Source organism: Pelmatolapia mariae, linkage group LG17 (genome assembly GCF_036321145.2).
Source record: "Pelmatolapia mariae isolate MD_Pm_ZW linkage group LG17, Pm_UMD_F_2, whole genome shotgun sequence".
Taxonomy (NCBI): Eukaryota; Metazoa; Chordata; class Actinopteri; order Cichliformes; family Cichlidae; genus Pelmatolapia; species Pelmatolapia mariae.
The window spans coordinates 29,718,938-29,727,023 of record NC_086242.1 but is presented as its reverse complement, the minus strand read 5'-3'; the positions used below and the strand labels follow the sequence as shown (position 1 = coordinate 29,727,023).

General features: G+C 42.2%; 1 long non-coding RNA gene across 1 annotated transcript; it reads left to right on the top strand.

Moving 5' to 3' along the window:
- The first annotated feature begins 6,209 nt into the window (after nt 1-6,209).
- Nucleotides 6,210-7,705, top strand: LOC134616041 (uncharacterized). The gene is made up of 3 exons (XR_010091393.1): nt 6,210-6,304; nt 6,405-6,467; nt 6,867-7,705. It is a non-coding gene; the product is annotated as an uncharacterized LOC134616041 (long non-coding RNA).
- The last annotated feature ends 381 nt before the right edge of the window (nt 7,706-8,086 follow it).

The following is an 8,086-nucleotide window of genomic DNA, read 5'->3' as shown; positions in this document are numbered from 1 at the left end:
CCGTGAGCTCTTTAGGATCTTATATAACTCAGGCTTTTACTGTTGCTAAGTAGGGCAAGTGTGATGAAGAGGCATGTGACAGCACACTGTTACCAACACAGTGACACTCATGAAGACCCTTCCTAAACAGGAGGCGGATGCTGACGCATGCAACTGCATGAAGGATATACCGGACATCCGTGATGGAACCCCTTTGCAGGGGATCAAAACAGATCAGACACCAATAAAGCAAACACACCGTGCAGACTGCTGTGACGGCTTTTTGAGAAAAACTCGACTTGAAAGCAAACCACTGCAGATCAGTGAGTCAGGGTGGTGTCCAGGCTGTAATGATGATGGTGAGAGAAATAATGAGAACATTCGCTGCACAGCACCACCAGCCACAGAAGCCTTTTATGGTCATTAAGTGTGTATTTATGAATAATTTATACTTTCATGTTGCAATGCTTTGAATTTGATTTTTACTTCAAACATAAATTAATCTCTGTGAGATATTGAGAATTTCCTGCTCAAAATGATTTTCAAAGCTTTCTTACTGCATTTCTGCATTCTTACCTCAGCTTCGATAGTTTATGGCACATCTAAAATCTATATTTAAATTTCTTTATGCATATTAGTACCAGTAGCACCAGCACAGCAAGAATATCATTTATCTAAAAATAGCATTTTGGGCAGTAGCAGAAGAAGAATCCTGCTTTAGAGCAAGATTATAGCCTACAGCAGCAATAAAATAACAATGGACAACTTTTATCTGTGTGAAGCTACTATAGGATGCAGAGAAGCACTTAGAAAATTTGCTGAAAGACAAAAACATTGTATAGCGTTGGAACCCATCTCCTGTTTATCCATGCAAACGAAGATTCAGGGAATGAAGTCTCCCGTGTCTTGTGCTGGCCTAGATAGGATTACAATCAAAGGGAGAGCAGAGCAGGGAGCCCATTCCCTTTGCTGCAAACAGAATGAGTAAATGTTCCTCCTTTTACTCCGCTCTCTGAGTTCTTGTCAAGACGGCAAAGTGTTTGCTGCACCCGCTCTGAAGATCCCAAGCCTGGATGGCGGTGCCTAATGAAAAGAGAACATGAAGACTGGGACAAAGACAAGCACAAGAAGAAGAAAGAGTAGGAAATGAAGCGAGAGTGGGAAGTGTGTGCGATGCTCCTCAGTTTATTTAATCAGAGCAGAGTGTTCTCGACCGCTGGACAGACTGTAGAGATACTGTAGTGTAATAATAACTCCCTGCTCTGCTCATCTGAAGACAGAAAGAGAGGGAATGCAATGCGGAGTTGACTCATTCATTCATCATCTGTATCAGCCTTTGGATGCACGGTCATCTGTAACTGTCGGCCAGATAACAGCCACAGAGGTTTGAGCGCAGATGTGATGGGCTGAAACAGGTGCTTGATCTATTGCCACATATGCTGAGCAGTTTGGAGACCTGGGAGCAGGAGGCTTTCCAGAGGGCCTGTTTCAGCTTCAGTCACTGTGCAGGAGAGCATTTGCAGTCTGTCCAAATGCACATCAACAAATTAAAAGACTGATAAGGAAGTAAGTCTGATAATGGAGGTGGTTGTGCAGTTGACAAAAAATATATGTACTTTCCTGACTTCCTCAGGCTATACTGCAGTTTCACTGGGTTTCTCAGGGTGTCTGATAGTGATAATTATAATGTGATACTTTGCTGATCCCCTTTGGGAAATTCTGTTTTCACTATATACAGAATGTGGGGGGTGCAGGATTATCAAGCGCTCGTGGAAACTGTCCTCCTGGAGAAAAATACCAAGCTTGTGTTGTTTTCCGCCTATGGAAGCAGTTTTTACGACATATACTTTGGTTTTAATGTAAGGTCTCTTGCTGTAGATTTTGTGTCCGGCTCTTAGCTAGAAAGTGTGTGAGAATAATGCTGAATGGATGGCTGCACAGTGTTAAAACAGGCTTTGGGGTCTTTGAAAGTAGAAACTCTCCTATATATTGTGTGGAATGGTTACATGGGGGATTTGAGAAACACACAATCTGCACCGTGATCATTTACTTGGAGGCCTTGTTAGGCTGGTGAGGGTGTTGCTGACCGATCTTTGCACCAGTACCACCATAAGCTTGACATTAATGGTTAGAAATTTTCTGGGTGAGTCCTTTTGTTTTTTGCTGTCAATAAAATAACTTGAAACCTCCTATTTTGAAAAGCTCCTGCATGTAAAATCCTGGTCTGTAATCTACTGTTGTCTATACTTACGCTCCTATTCTCTATCAATATTCTGAACTGTCTCTTTAGCTCTGTGTACTGAGAACGCTGAGCTAGTTTCACCTTACAGCTACTGTGGTGTGCAAATGAAGTGTCTGGTTTGCTTCAGACATGTCTGAGTTTGTTTGGAATGTTTATTTTGGAGAGGCTGAATATTTTTTAAAAAAGGACATGTTCAGTGTTCAATCTTTTCACTCTTAAAGCTGACTTCAAAAGTGGGTCAATCCCCCCAAAATCTCCCTGTACTAATGTCCAGCTTCAAAAACATTAACGTGTTTCTATTGGTTTTACCACCTATGAAGATTTTGATCTTAGAAGGTTATCTTAACCATATGCTATGCTATTTTATAGAATTACAAAAATTACTTTTAATGTGAATATTTTTTCGAGCTTCTCAGTGAGAATTATTATTTTCACTGATTCACTGGTTGCCATAACACTGTTGGTGTTAAGGTTTCACAAGACTTCTACTACATATGCACAACCTTACCTGGACATCTTTGGCTCATCAATTTTTGTTCACGTTATGGATAAAGTAAGGAAAGAAAACATTAATTACATCTGTACTATGTCTGTGTAGGTTCTTATTTACCCAGTTCATGCAGTTGCAAGAAAAGCAACTGGACTAATTAAACTTTCTTGAAGACGTTTCACCTCTCATCCGAGATGCTTCATCAGTTCTAACACCAAATGGTGGCGAGTTGCAGATTTTAAGCCCTAGTGGGAGTTGTCCCCTAAGAGTGTTGTTGACCTACTGATCATGAGCCTCGTTACATGAGCCAAAAAACATGGGGGTCATTATCAGCACATGTTTTGGATGAAACCATGGTGAGACCTTGCGTCACTCCATCGTGTGTGTGTGGGTTGAGACGCCTGGGAAGGGATCTGTACTAGTAAAGTATATCTTTATTATGATAACAAGTAATGAATCGCCCTGTTCCTGCATGTGTGCTCTGGCTTCTCCCCACAGTCCCAAAACATGTATGTTAGGTTAACTGCTGACTCTAAATTAACTGGAGGTGTAAATCTGAGTGTGAATGTCACAGTCGACCTCTGTCTATTCGTGGTTCAGTATTCGCTCCAGGGTAGAAACTCTGTGTTGGATAAGTGGAAGAAAATGGAGGGGTGGATGGATGGAGAAATAATGTATTGTGCCAAAGTTCAACACCAGTTCTGCGGAGCAACACAATGGGTTTGAATGTTTTGGCTATCAGTTACACTATCTGAGTGCACTCTGAGTATACACTGTGCTCGGCAATTTCATCACACGCACTGAGGGCAAATGTCAAATTCTCTTTAAAACTGACTTGAATTTTGTATGAAGGCTCTTCACTGGTGTGAGAGGATCACTGAGTATGACCGAACACATTCCAGCAGTTTGCACGTAAAAACTTCACAGTTTCCAAGGTAGCGCATCATTAAAGGAGGGGGATGCAGAGTAAAATGCTCTCAACATGACAGGGCAACATTACACACAAGACAATCTTGCCACCTGGACCACCCACCAGATTTGGCTCCCTACTACTTCCAGTTCCCGAAAATAAAAATCAAGTCGAAGGATCTGGAGGAGATCCAGCAGTCATAACAGGGGTCCAGGTACAGGGTGGGCCATTTATATGGATACACCGTAATAACATGGGAATGGTTGGTGATATTAAAGTCCTGTTTGTGGCACATTAGTATATGTGAGGGGGCAAACTCCTCAAGATGGGTGGTGACCATGGTGGCCATTTAGAAGTCAGCCATCTTGGATACAACTTTTGTTTTTTCAATAGGAAGAGGGCCATGTGACACATCAAACTTATTGGTAATGTCACAAGAAAAATAATGGTGTGCTTGGTTTCAACGTAACTTTATTCTTTCATGAGTTATTTACAAGTTTCTCTTTGTTCACAGCCATTGACATGTCGAAGAGGTTAACACGTGAGGACCGGATCGAGATTGTGTTGATATCTGGTGAACGCAGTAACCGGGTCATTGCAGCAGATTTCAATGCAAGACACCCTACGAGACCACCCATCTCCCATGCTACAGTTAGCAAACTGCTTGCTAAGTTTCGTGAAACTGGTTCAGTGTTGGATTTGCCAAAATGTGGACGCAAGAAAACTGTCACTAATAAAGGAACATCAGTGGCTGTCCTAGCTTCATTCAGCAAGGGCCCACAGCGTAGCACTCGCCGCATGTCACTGGAGAGTGGCATTAGTTGAACATCCCTTCGGCGGATATTAGCTACTCACAAATGGCACCCTTACAAACTCCAGCTACTGCAGCATCTCAACGAGGATGACCCAGATCGGCGCACAGAATTTGCAGAATGGGCAAAACAAAAATTGGAACAGGACCCTCAGTTCACGCAGAAGATTTTGTTCAGTGATGAGGCAAACTTTTATGTGAATGGTGAAGTTAACAAACAAAACCACCGCTATTGGTCTGACACTAACCCACATTGGATGGATCCCTCCAAGACTGTTGGAACAACAAAAGTGATGGTTTGGTGTGGTATATGGGGTACAACGATAGTGGGTCCATTCTTCATCAATGGAAACCCACAAACAGGACTTTAATATCACCAACCATTCCCATTTTATTACGGTGTATCCATATAAATGGCCCACCCTGTACAATGAAAAACAATGGGAGTTCCAATGATAAATCTAAAAATAGCAGCCACTCATAAGATTGCTCAAACGTGAGATTGGCCAAATTTAAATGTATATACAGAGGATGAATGTTCGGATAGGGGTAAGGACAGCCAGCAATTTTCTCATTAAAAGCCAGCTTGGCATCAAAAGAATTTTGAAGCTGTTATTATAATGTACATTATGCTGCTTTAACCTCCTAAGACCCGAACTCTTCCACAGCATGCATTTTTAATTTCTCTTTGATATTTGGGCATATTGGGGCCCGATGAATGTAAAAACAAAGAATTACCAGATTTTTTTTTTTACCTTATTTTTGTTTTTAAGAAAAATAAGAGCCACATATGAGGATATTCGTTTAAAATTTTGATAGAACAGTAGCAGTATAATGTCCTCGTAAGTGGATATCAGGCCCATGTAGAGCAAAATTGAGTATTTTGGTCTAAATAACCCAAAATGTGATGTCCACATATGTGGACGCCAGGTCCTAGGAGGTTAAAGTGGTTACAATTTATGTAAAAGAAAATATCAACAAAGCTGGTCAAAGCAGGTGCATAACCACACTCATCTGCCGTGAAGTATTTGCTATTGTTATTTGTCCTGATGGCATGCTTGAGTACAAAAGACCGCAACCTTAAAATTCCTACGAGGCAATGGGCACAGTTAATTTATGCTGGCCAGCCGATAAACAATGAGTATAAAAACAGCAGCTGTTTTGAGACATTTCATACTGGTTCCTCCCTCGGGGCACGGTTTTATTTGTTCTGTCTGAAATGTGTGTGCCTTAAAATAGTGTGATCTATGGACCCTACGGTGCAATTCCTGCCGGAGTCGATAGCGTGTTTGTGTTTTGTTTGCTTTTCATGTGATATACAGTGTCTTGCAGTCTTGCAGGTAAAGATCTCTCAGGGCATTAGCAGACCATTCATCATCAGATGAATGGGGGGGGGGACTCAGATAACAACTGACTCAAATAGGGAGGAAACGGCCCAGTAATGTAGATAACCTGTTGTCTGAAGATATGCTAACATGCCAGGCAGTTTAAACTGCCAAAGAAAAAGCATGGAATGATTGCTGCCTCTGCTGCAAAGAAAGTAATTGTATTTGTCCTCACCCAGAGGAAATGGGAGTAAAAATGAGTTCAGTCTAAACCTACAAAAATTGCTATTATCTGTCACCATTTAAACGCAACTGTGACAGCGGAAACTTGGTTTCTCTCTTCTCTCACATCTCCCTGAGGCTTTTTGTTATGAGGAATTGTTTCACTGTGATGGTTCAATTTTGCCACATTGAACCTGATCTCGCTAATCGAACATTGTTTGGAACTTTAGTTCTCATCAAACATCTTCTGGTGAAAAGCGAAGCCACCGCCGCTGGCAGGAAGTGCTACAGATTGATTAGCCCCGACCCTTTTGAAGTGCCTCAGGTATGGATGCAGCAGGCAGACACCTTGTTATAATTGTGATGAAGCAGCTGTCCTTGGCAGAGCTGATTTGGGTTACCTCTCTGCTTTGCAACCCTGACAGGCCAAATGAAGAAGCATTCAACTTCTATCCTTGGGCGGCAACCTGGGTTGGGATCTTAAGCAGGTAAACACTAATTAATTACGCCAGATATCGGACAGCTACCCCCTTTAACTGTTTGGGAAGGAGATGGAAGCTTATTTACCTCCACGTCATTAAGTCCAGCAGTCACTTGTGCTTCTCAGCCTTGTCTCTCTTGCTCAGTGTCACGCTGTTCAACAAAGATGCAGATCCCTCGCTTACCATCCTCGCATTTCTGCGTCCTGTCTTTTCCACTCTGTGTTATTTTTTTATTTTTTTGAAACATGCATTAGCGACTCTCCCTCTCACCCTGACTCATCCCCGTTCCCTCGCAAGACTGAGCACTATAAAGTGTGGCAGCGGATCAAGAATTAATGCATTTGCCTTCAGTGAAAGTTGTTCAGAAAAGTATGCTCATTAGGTCTTCCTTTTTACCCTGCACAGAGGCCAGGGGAAGCAGACAGGGCGTTGGGAGGAGATTGGCGGGGTCATTATCTACCCTGTTGCTGCACTCTGGACTTCAAAGTGAAGCTTGGTACAGCTGTCACTGGTGCTCTGCACAGCTCGGACATGGTCTTGACAGCAAGGGCAGGCGCTCCTGGCTACAGCGCGGAGGCCAGAGCTGATGCTGGAGGGTTCATTAAAGCAGGAAGCTTCAATCTCTCAGCACCTCTCTGTTTGTATTCCGGTACACCTGTTTCTTTGTCTTTCACGTCCTGTGTTTTTTCTTTCTTTCTTTTTTTTCTCTTTTGTTTTCATGACCTACAGTAACATCACACATTGCTAGAGCTACTAGAAATAGCCAGGTATTAAAATGTAACCTGGAACATCTTGTTCTCTTTGTCTGTCTTCACCTCCTGTATTCCAGTCAAATCCACTGTAGCTTTCATCTGTCAAAGGTTCCTTCACTTTTTCTTCACCCTGCCCCGTTTTCCCTGCCTCCCTGTGCAATATCGCCCTTTACTGGATATATCTTCGCCTCACTGCTCATTTTTTTTTGTCCTCGTCCCGCATGCTCCTCAGCTCTTCAATGTCTTTCCCTTAATGACGATAAAACAAGGTAAAGTGCAGGTCCCGACACTGTGTGGAACGAGGATTAATCTACAATAAATGACGGGCCGCTTTGTTAACTACATGTGACAGCACAGAGAAGCATGATTGAGCATACGTTTAGTGAAATTGTGGGTATATATGTGTGCGCGCCCAGGCTGTTGTCTCTAATGCCTGCTCACACTGCTGTTTAAAGACCTTGTAAACTGGTACATTTACTTCCATAATGTAATATTTTCTGGGGAAACATGTTGTTGATGTATTGCTGTGGAGAGCCTTCTGAACTACAATGCCTGAGGATATCAATTAAACTTCTGATAACCTGCATATCTTTTTTGTTTTTAAACACCAATAAAAGGAGCTATACAATTTTCCCAGTGGGTCTTTCTAGTGCACAGATTGAGTGATATTTCCATGTTGTTGTGTTTATTTGTTTTTTTGGGGGGGGGGGGGTTGGATCATCTCTTTTCATCTCTTTTTTTTTTTTTTGTCTGTCCCATTTGGTTCTTTAGCCGTCAGAATTGTTGTCTGAAGACCAACAAGGATACCCAATGGATTTACTTTGCCAAATGGATCATCACGGCCTTGCCATATTGGTCCATTTGATCAACCTT